Genomic DNA, 12,046 nt, shown 5'->3' on the forward strand with positions numbered 1-12,046 from the left:
GACAAGAGATAACCATATGTAGCTCTCAAATGACCCACATTATAATGTCTAGTACTTGGGCGAAAATTCTGTTTTCTCATTTATTATTCATTTATTCATCCATTCAATAAATATTTAAATGCATGCAAAAATGAGTTCATGATTTCTTTTCTCTGAAGATACTTAAAACTTAGTATTGGGAGGGAGAAAAGCTAGCACTGGTATTCAGATGGCGAATGTTGCTGAGATGGGCTTAATGAAGCCTCTTAGGATCAGTTGGACTGCTAGCAAATGCTTCATTTCCTGTGGATTTCTTCCCTCACAAGCTGAGCAGAGCTTCAACAGTTCTCACAACAATTATCACCCACTTGTCCTGTAGGTCTCAAGTTTTTTTGCATTCGTCAGGTTGAAGGATTTGTGGTATTAATCACAACTGAAGTTGTTATTTATCACCTGCTGGGTGAGAAATAATAATTTTGGCATGAGTGGGGCAGCAGGCCAGAGGTACCAAATTAAGTAGAACATCTAAACACTAGCAAGGATCATTTCTCTGATTAATGAATTGTTACAAAGAAAAAGTGCTACTCATTATCTGGTCTTACCAATACAAAGTGGGGCATGTAAGAAGAAAAGTCCCAGCTTGCTCAGGCCAATTTTTCTGTTTATTTCATTCCTTTCTTTCTTTCTCTCTCTTTTTGACTATGCACAGATTTGTGTTGCAGTCATACTATTTTTTGTTTTGTTACCAAATAGAAATGAAGAAATAACATGTTTTACATCAGAAAATATTTCTGGCTATTGAAACAATGTTTTTAGTGACTTCTAAGAATTTAAAGTAATTTTGAAATAGGACAAGTAGTTTACCTTTAATTTGTTGAATTATCTTCTCATATGTATATAAATTAAAATTTTTACTCTAAAGAGTCAATGTATTTTTCTTTTTCTACTTTGAATTGGATACTATTGCCAAAGGGCTTATTTTAGAGAGGGTAAATTTTCATTTCTATTTTTTTTTGTTCTTTGGCAATTCTGAATAAGAAATTTTCATTTTCACTCTGACCCTTAGAGCAATTTTTGTCTTTCACAATGCTATCCAAGAACTTCTACTTCTAGTCATGATGGAGAGGAACAAGGACTGGATGTATCCTTCTGCCTTAAACAATTGTAGAAATCAGACCAAATATATTAAACAATGGTTTAAGACATGAAACAATAGTCAGTTTAGGACAGTGATGCCTGCATGAAAAGAAACAAAATAAGCCCTTCAATTACCCAGCTTCTGCTTAGAAGGCATCTCTAGGCTGCCTCATAGGAAAGAGGAGAACCCAAGCAGACCCCAGCAGTCTCCCTGAGTTGAGAATACAAGAGTTCCAGGCCAAGAAGGCCACAGTAGCTAGAATTCGAAAAGCAGAGTACTGAAGAGAAGAAAACTACATATATAGAGAGAACTCTGGAGATCTGTAGAAGGTTCTAGTCTTCAACTGAGTATTGATCATCACATGCTTATGAAGAAACTTTACTAAGGCTGGGAAAGAACTATTGGAAAAGAGCAAGCCGAGCAAGCCTTAGAGTTCAGAGAGGGCTGAAAATAGTTTGTATTCTCCTTAGAGTGAGAAGACCATCTAATACATGTGGCATTGAAGTTCTCAGAAGGGTATTCCCTCAGTATTGGGGCCCAATTAGACCTAGACTAATGGTTGTCTAGACCTACCTAACAAAGCTTAAAAGCAAGCATCAAAATCAACATGGTGAAACCTTGTCTGTACTAAAAATACAAAAATTAGCCAGGCATGGTGGTGCATGCATGTAGTCCCACCTACTCTGGAGGATGAGAAAGGAGAATTGCTTGAAACCAGGAGGGAGAAGTTGCAGTGAGCTAAGATGGCTGGCACCACTGCACTCCAGCCTGGGCAACAGAGTGAGACTCTGTCTCAATCAATCAATAGAATTAATTCCAAGACTGCATTCCAGAACAAGGCCTTAAAACAGTTAAGGAACACAAAAATCTCCAGCACCCATTAATGTAAAATTCACAATGTCTGGGACCCAAGATAACATTATCAGGTGTGCAAAGAAGCAGGAAGAGAAAAATCAATAAGTAGAAATAGACCCAGAAATGACACACATGACACAGATTAGTAGACAAGGATGTTAAAACAGCTATTACATAATATACTTTATATGTTCGAGAAGGTAGACAAGGGAATGCTATCTAAAGAGTTATTCTAGGTATATTGATATTACTAGAACTTTGAAAGCGTGCTAAGGACTGAATAATTGCAAACAAGCCAGGATTAGTATGATTAACTTTTCCGAAGATGCATTTCAGTAAGTATACAAAGGCTTGGGAAAAAATTTGTCATTGCATTTTCAAAAAATAGGAAAAGGGAATTATCCTGAATTTAAAATTCTAAATATATTTATGCTGTGCTAGAAATTATCTTAAGGTGATTTATATTTATGTATGTATACGTATAAAGGAAAAAACAAAGCATAGGTCTATATTCTTTTCATTTAGTGTGCTGTCAAAGCTTCATAATATCTTTAACAATTACTATTGATTAATAAGACATTTCTGTTTCAAGTGGTTTTCTAAAAGGAGTTAGTGAGCATCATCTCTGTATATACCTAATCAGAAAATAATGTGCCAAATGAAAACTTGAGTTCTAAAATAGTCCAAGAGAAAAAGTTACTTTAAACTTGTCCTTTGACAAATAATATATAGCATTTAAAGCGAGTTAAAAATTTGTTAAATAATACATATCAAATTATATTGAGAGCACCCAATTGAGGGTAGTCAGGATATTTGTATATGGTCTTCTATTATAAGGCCAGAATGAAAATTTCAAATATAAAAGCCATCCACTAACAAAACTCAATCAAAATGAATTCATTGCAAACAAATATTTACTGAATATCTTTTATACTGCATTTGTTAGATTCTGAAAGGCATGCAAAGATAGATAAAACCTCTACTCTCAAGAAGTCACAATATATAATGGGTAGATAGCCAAAAATGTGTGAATATTTCAATGAGAGTGCAATAAAACAATTTAAGAAGGAAAATAGGCCATATAAAAAATGATGCTGAGTTTAAACATCTGAAAAATTACTGACATTTAATGAAATGGTTGTAGAAATCTTCATGGAGAAGGTAAACAATTGCATTTAAAAGGTAGATAGGTAGACTGAACAGGAAAAGGCTTTTAGAGGTCACTCTATGAGTTAAAATTGTCTAGCAAGTTAATGGACAGTAGGTAAATCAATGTGATTGGATCAGAAGGTTTCTGTAGAATGGCCATGAAAGATAAAGTTTTAAATACAAATTTGAACTAGATTACAAAGGGTTTTGAGGGCTCATCAGTAATTTGGACACTTAGGCAACATGCAGTTATCATAGATGGAATGTTGCAACAAAAACTGCTCTAGGCTTGGACTCCTGACTGCAGTTTGTGGCTGTGTACATGGTCTCAGGCAAGTCAGCTCCTATCCAAATCTGAGCTTCCTCATTTACAAAATGGAAATGTTAGTACCTGTTCTGCCCACCTCACAGGCTTGCTGTGAAGGTCAAACAAGTTAATTAATGTGAAAGTGCTTTGCAGATTATGAAGCATTCCACAAACCCAATGTGTTATTTTCACTGGAGAGAAGAGTATGATATGATTAAATTGGCTGTTGAGCAATTGATCAGGAAGTGATGTGTAGTATGACTCCTGTAGCTAGGAGTAAAAAATGGAAGGTAATTTCATTAATTTAAGTTTATGTAGTGAGTATCTGGATTAGGAAGGTCACAAAGAGGAGATAGAGGGGCAGATCTGAGAAAAATTTGTAAGGAAAAGCTAACGAGTGAGAGAAGATTGGGTGTGGTGAATGAAAAGGTAGGGTCCAAGATCTTGAGCCTCAACAGCTGAAAGGTATAGTTGGAAGAAAAGGAAATTGATGAGGGGTTGACAGTGTGGAGGCCAGTTTTGGACATATTGAGTTGGACATCCAAATGGAAGTGTCCATTAGACCAGGGGTCCCCAGTGGACCCAGTACTGGTCCGTGGCCTATTAGGAACCAGGCCGCACAGCAGTAGGTTAGCAGCAGACAAGTGGTTGAAGCTTCATTTGTATTTACAGCCACTGCCCATTGCTCATATTACCATCTGATCTCCACCTCCTGTCAGATCAGCAGTGGCATTAGATTCTCATAGGAGCATGAACCCTATTGTGAACTGCACATGTGAGGAATCTAGGTTGTGTGCTTCTTATGAAAATCTAATGCCTGATGATCTGTCACTGTCTCCCATCACTCCCAGAAGGGACCATCTAGTTGTAGGAAAACAAGCTCAGGGCTCCTACTGATTCTACATTATGGTAAGTTGTATAATTATTTCATAATATCTTTAAAGTAATAATAATAGAAATAAAGTGCACAATAAATGTAATGCACTTGAATCAGCCCAAACCATCCCTCTCTAACCACCCCTGCATCCCTCTCTGTGGAAAAATTGTCTTCCATGAAAGCAGTCCCTGGTGCCAAAAAGGTTGGGGACCTCTGCTGTAGACAGTTTTAAAAGGCATGAATTTTCACAATCTAATTTAACAAATCTCCCAAATAATCTTCTGTGATATAAGAGAGATCTTTAATAACCATGTTTTTGTATTTTTAGGGTATAAGAGAAGAAAAAGCCTGGGAATTGGGGAGGGATAAACTGAGTGTAATTTAGCTCTGCCAACCTTGACAATGCTCATTTAAAAACATGTAAATTAAACTTGTCAGGATAAGCTCCTATGGGGCTGCTGGCCACATCTTAGAAACTCTCCAACTATAAATTCACAAAAACTATCATGTTTGTTTTTCTGTAATTTTATTATTAACATATGTATATTTCCATTTTCTTTCCTCTTTTCATTAATAGAATTACAGGTAATCAGAAGTGGTGAATATTTATGGAAATTCTGTTAACTGCCTGTTATTTTCAATTGAGGGTATTCAATTTCTGGAAATCATATTGAGTCACTGCCAAGATGGGCTTGATAGGTTCAGTTTTGCTTATTCCCATAAGCATTAACTGAGCCTAAGTGGAACATATTTTCATTTTGGTAAGTTCATACACTTTTGTTTTATAAAGTAATTTTGAGGAATTATTCAAAATTCACACATTGCTTTCTATTCAAAATAGGTAACTTTGGTCAGATTTTCATAGTCCATGTTTGGAGGAGGTTTTGTTTCTGTCTGAAGATGGCAAATGGTAGAGGACAAGAACTCTACATCACATGTCTTCTTTGAGGCTTCCAACCCACTCATAGTTTAAAAAGGGAGGTTGGGGAGATATTTTTATGTCCATGTGAATTTTATATGAAAACAAACCCATATGTTTCTGATGAATTTACACTTAACTCATCAAAATGTGGGGCTTTATAAAAGCTATTTGATGTCAAAAAAGATCCCCTTGGGACAATCTTTAAACGTAGTTATCCTCCTCAATTGCTCCCTCTCCTTTAATAATAAGAGTGCATTATAATGTACTCTGCTTGAACCAATGTCTAGATTTTGGAGAGCTCTTAAAAACAAACAAACAAATGCTATCTCAATAGTTTAGAAATGATGTTTTAGGATCTCCCTTTTCTTTTCTATGAGTGTGTATGCATGTATGTCCATGCATGTGTGCATAGATATATATATATATAAGAAAAATCCAATTTAAGTGTTCCTAAAACTTCAGATCTAGAGAAGAACTGCCTTGTAATGTCATTTTGCAGGGATGACAGTTCCCTGGTCTGTATTAACGGCAAATCCCTAAAACTAATTACACCTAGTTGCAGGTGTAACCTTTTCTGTTTACAACTGGTGACGACAAATATGCCTTACACTACATTCTCTTCCAAAGGAACAAAACAGCGGTCATTTCTAAGGCATTTGGCACAGCAGTCAACCAGGGACAGCAAGGGTGCCCTTTGCTTTCCCCTTTATCAAAATATATTCATTCCAGTTTTCAAATTGCTGTTTTTGAGTCCTAAATCTCTACCTACACGAATTTCTGTGGGTCAGACTTTGACCCTGATTGGAACAAAATCTGGAGTCAGATATTCACACCGGAACGCCTCAACCTCCCTGCGTGTCAGAAGCCATATCGCTGCAAATGCTTCACACACCTTGGAGTGCGGCTTGTGGAACTGATGAGGTGAGAGCGCAGCACAGTGGCGCGGGCCTGGTAATCACGGGACTGAGGAAACACATACATCATCTGCCACACAGGTTGGCATTTCAAGTAAAAAACCTTCACACCGTGTAAGATGTTGGACAAATGATGGCCATATGCATGTTTGTCTGGGCGCAGATGGCTCTGCGTTCTCAGAGAGGAGAAAGCTGAGCTCGGCTCTTTTTGCAGACAGTTTAATATTGGTGACACGGTTTATGTCCTCTGCAAAAACAATAATGGAGGAGAAGGTGACATAAATTATTTGCAAATCGTTTGACATATGCAGGGCATTGTCCTTGCAATAATCACCATCAGTCTGTCAGTTTAAGATATGAACCGTGCCACTGCCATTTTATATCACTGTGTTAAGCTTTCACATGTTGTAATTTTACAGATTTGTTCATTGGAGAACTGCTGCAACACAAATCAAATTGGAATATGTTTAGTCATATACTCTATCATGCACATTGCTTAGATAAAAATAAAAAAGTACATTCCATGGGGTGGAAGATCTTGAGGCAGTCTTCCATTTCATATCTTTGTGAGGTGGTAGTTAAACAAAACTCCCTGTCTATACCATCACTCAACTTTAGTTCACTTTTTGAGTTAGTGAGGTCATTTCTGAGAATCTTAACTTTGCTTTCTCATTATAAAGCCATATTGAATGTGTAGAAGATGAAAATGATCTATGATAAGGATTTTTCTTAAGTATATTTTCTAATTAAGTTAATGTGCAATATTCAATAATATCTTATAGACACTTTTAAAATTTATATATGGTATTATTGGATTTCTTTCTCAATTCCCTCAGAAAATGACTGTAAATGGCGATTAAATAGCAGACGGTGTTGTCCCTGTTTCTAGTGTATGAACTTAATGCCATATGGCATATTTTACTTATCGAGCTCTTGATGCCAATTGATGTTGAAAGCTGTGTTTTACAGTTTAACCATACATAGCAAATGCTGTAAATGCTTCTGAGTCATTGCTGTATCGCATGTATTTGGACCAATTGATAAATGGACTTTAGAGACAGTTTCTCAATTTCCCAGAGTTTCTAAGAAAACTATAAATTCTAAAACAGGGCATTTAGAAATTGAGTACAAAAATTTCAAAAGAGAAATATGATCGGTTATCATTTGGAAAAGTTACTTCCATTCAGTTCTATCAACAGAGCTGCATCTGCCTTCTGTCATTATGTAGTCCTTAAAACAAAGATTTATTACATTTCCATCTTTGAAATAACATCTTTTCTCACTGAAGGTGGCATTATCACAATGCAATTTTATATCTATAATGATAAGTGCAGTGAGGCAAGCATTTACAAATAGATTGTTTTAATCTATCTTAAGTGATGCACTTAAATGGTACATCAGAGATTTGACATTAGGTGCAGATGATTTCAGTAGCATTAAATACAGATATTCTTTAGTTAGCACCGAAGGAAAATTTAAATAAATAAAGTTAAATTTGATGAAGATGCTGATAAAATCAAATATTGTATTTATAGGACTAAAGTGTAAAGATGGCAATAATTTTTTTACTGTCTTCCAACAAACTTAACTAGTCATTTTATTTTGGGAGTTGTTGCCTACATGCCGACATGAGCTCATACCTCTATGTCTAACCTCCTATGGAGTCTATTTAACTGGATGTCTCAGAGGTACCTCAAATTCTACCAGTCTTTTCTAAACTACTGCTCCTCCAGTACTTTCCCCAACTCTGTTAAAACCACCATCTAATCAGTTGCTCCTTTGTCTATATTCCCCTACAACTTTCCTGCTAATTTCTGTTATAAAAAACTTGCATATATTATAGTTAATTGTTTTAATTATCTCTGCAATGAAACTGTTGAGTCTTTGAGACTCTATAGGCACACAGATGCTCAGTAAATTTCTGGTGAATTAAATTGAATCATCTTTGGCTCTCTTTTCCTCTTCATCGGCATATCATCATATACTGTCAATTGTTCTCATGAGTCATCTCTAGAATTCATCTCCTTATCTTCATTCTGTTGCTGTTTCCCTAGTTTCAGACCATCAACATTCTTCTCTTATATTTTGCTTATTGTTCCCTCCAGACTGAGGTCTCCTGTTTCTGCCCTCTGCTCTAGCTGGGTGCATGTTTTCTCATGGCCCATGAGCTGCTTTCTTCTTCCTGCTCCAGGGACCTCCTGGTCTTCTTACATTCCTATTATTTATTTATTCATTTATTTCTTACCAAACAGGACTTATCAAATATTATCTTATCACTAACCTCAGTAGGGCTTTTGTTTTTTGCATAGACGGAGTTTTTGAATGTAGTTATTTTCATTGAGTTGTGGCTTTCACCAACTCTGATCTCTCTTATACATGCATCTACTTTTAGTTCACATGTCTACATCTAGACTTCTTTAGTTTTCTTTCAACTATTTACATATGGCACTTTAAAAACCTTTTTATTATGAAAATTTTTAAATATACAAAAATCTAGAGAGAATAGTATAATGAACTCCCCTGTATCTGTTGCCCAGCTTCAACAATAATGACCTCACAGAAATCTTTTTTTTTTTTTTTTTTTTTTTTTTTTTAAGACAGAATCTCACTCTGTCACCCAGGCTACAGGGCAGTGGCATGATCATATTTCACTGCAACCTTGAACTCCTGGACTCAAGGGATCCTCTTGCCTCAGCCTTCTGAGTAGCTGGGACTATGGGCACACACCACCATGCCTGGCTAATTTTTTTTTTTTTAGTGGAGACAGGGTCTCACTTTGTTGCCAGGCTGGTCTCGAATTCCTGGGCTCAAAGTGACCCTTCCACTTCAGTCTGCTAAAGTGCTGGGATTACAGGCATAAGCCACTACAGCTTGCTTGCTTTCTCTTTCTTTCTTTTCTTTCTTTCTTTTCTTTCTTTCTTTCTTTCTTTCTTTCTTTCTTTCTTTCTTTCTTTCTTTCTTTCTCTCTCTCTTTCTTTCTCTTTTCTTTCTTTCCTTTCTTTCTTTCTTTCTTTCTTTCTTTCTTTCTTTCTTTCTTTCTTTCTTTCTCTTTCTTTCTTCTTTCTCTTTCTTTCTTTCTCTTTTTCTTTTTCCTTTTTTCCCCACCTTTTGGAATTTAGTTGTTGAAAAAAATAGTTGTGTTTCCTATTTCCTTTTCTGTAGTCTGGATTTGCTGATCATGTCTTCTTTCCCTTTATTCACCAGCTTTCAAATTAATGGTTACCTAACATCTTCAAAGATGACTAATGAGTGTCTTTTTTCTTAGTATCATTATGAACGCATGAACTTTAAAAAAATTGAGAAAAGAAATCAGTATATTGAAGAGATATCTCCCATGTTTATTGCAGCACTATTCACAGTAGCCAAGATTTGGAAGCAACCTAATTGTCCATCAACAGATGAATGGATGAAGACAATGTGGCACATATATACAATGGAGTACTATTCAGCCATAAAAAGAATGAGATTCTGTCATTCTGTTATTTGCAACAACATGGATGGAACTGGAGGACATTAAGTGAAATAAGCTAGGCACAGAAAGACAAACTTCACATGTTCTCACACATTTGTGGGAGCTAAAAATTAAAATAATTGAACTCATAGAGATAGAGAGTAGAGGGATGGTTACCAGAGGCTGGGAAGGGTAGTGGCAGGGGATGGGGGGTGCATGGGGGAGAGTGAGGATGGTTAATGGGCACGAAAATGTAGTTATAGTATTTGATGGCACAACAGGGTGATTACAGTCAATGATAATTTATTGTACATTTTAAAAATAACTAAAATGGTATTAATATACTGGAAATGTTTGTAATGCAAAGAAGTGATAAATGCTTGAGGTGATGGGTACCTCTCAAAATTTTTCAGTTATGTAATAAAGATTAAATCTACATTCAGATGTTGGTTTGAAGAGCATTAATAGAAAAGCATTGAAAATTTTAACATGTAAGTGAATTAATCACATTCAAATCTAGCATCTTCATTTTCCCTTTATTTCACTTACATTGTATAAAATAGAGTTGTATATATAATATATACTGACATGTTTCACATATATACGTACATATACTACATGTTTATGTTAAAAATGTTATGATAACAAAAAAATTGTCAGTGTAATCCATGTATTTATCTTTATAAATATGCCCATTTGTCCTATCTTCAGCCAGTGGGAGTTTCTTCCGTTTGGCTTCTGAGTCCTTTTGACTGGGATAATATTTGATAGCTTTTATTATGACCCATCTCACACATTTCCTTCTTCAGACTTGTAACCAGATATATCTCTTAAGAGCTCTGGATCTTTTTAGTGGGAAGTAGTACTTAGAGGCCATAATAGAGATGCTCATTGCTACTGCAGTTGATCATTGTTTCTAAGCATATAAATGTATTCATGTATATAAATGAAACAAAGCATATTCAGAGAAGTCTAGCTTGTATCCCTGTCCAGAATATACCATATTCCTTATGTGTTTATTTTCCCATTCTTCCTTCTATTGCAGAACAATGCACCAATCAAAAGTTGCATGTATATTTTTTCCCGTATTTTTGTTAATATGCCTTTGGAATAGATCCTTAGAAGTGAGGTATTCAAATTAAAGGGTAAATGTATATGTCACGTTGCTAGCTATTGTCAAATTCCTTATCGGTAGCTCAATTTTGCATTGTTACTAGTAACATGAAAGTCCCTTCCCCTCACAACCTCAACAATGTTTTCCAACTCTTTGATTTTTACTAATATGATAGGTAAGGAATAGTATCTCAGTCTAGTTTTGAAAATCAACTTTATTCAGATATTATTTACACATAGGAAGTATAAATTTTAAGTATATAGTATTTAGGTTTTAAAGGAATGTATACAACTATGTAACTATCATCAAAATCAACATGCAGAGAATTTCTGCCATCCCCCAAAGTTCTTTATGACCCTTTGCCATCAATCCTCAATGCCTACCCCATTCCCGGCTTGAAATAGCCACTAATTTGCTTTCTATTACTGTAGATTAATTTCCCTATGATAGAATTACATAGAAATGGAATCATATTGGATGCACTCTTTTGTGTCTGACTTCCTTCAGTCAACCTTGTTTTAGGGAATCATCCATGTTGTCACATGTATCAGTTCATTTCTTTTATTAATGTCATCCATTTTATAAATTGTATGGATATACTACAGTTTGTTTATCCATTTGCCTGTTGATAGACATTTGTGTTCTTTCAAGTTTTTGGCTATTTTGAGCAAAGCTGTTATGAACATTCATGTGTAAGTTTTTGTGTGGACATAGGTTTTCATTCATGTAAAATCTGAGGAGAAGAATTTCTCAGTCATATTCTAAGTCTATGTTTAACTTTATAAATAACAACAATTTTTTCCAAAATGGTTGCACTATATGGGATTCCTACAAAAATATTTGAGCTTTTCAGTTGCTACACAACCTTACTATTATTTAGTATTGGCAGTCATTAAAATTTAGCCATTTGAGTACATGAGTAGTGATATATCTCATTGTGATTTTATTTTGCATTTTCCTGTTGACAGTGATGTTGGGCATCTATTATAGGCTTATTGACTAATCATGTCTTCTTTTGTGAAGTGTCTACTTAAATCTTTTGCCCAGTTTTAATTTGATTCCAAGAGTTTATTTTTTAATATTTTGGACATAAGTTTTTTGTCCATATTATGAATGTATTCTCCCAGATTGTGGCTTGCCTGTTCATTTTATGAAGAATGTCTCTGAAATAGAAAACACTGTACATTTTGAAGAAATTCAATTTATTATTTTTTTATTTCTAGGTTTGTGCTGTGTTCCATTTAAAAAAATCTTCCCCTACCACAGGGTCACAAAGATATTCTACTGTTTTTAAGTTTTAGACACTTAACTTTTACATTTATTTTTGTGTACAGTGTGGT

The sequence above is a fragment of the Symphalangus syndactylus genome, chromosome 8 (assembly GCF_028878055.3).
Source record: "Symphalangus syndactylus isolate Jambi chromosome 8, NHGRI_mSymSyn1-v2.1_pri, whole genome shotgun sequence".
NCBI lineage: Eukaryota > Metazoa > Chordata > Mammalia > Primates > Hylobatidae > Symphalangus > Symphalangus syndactylus.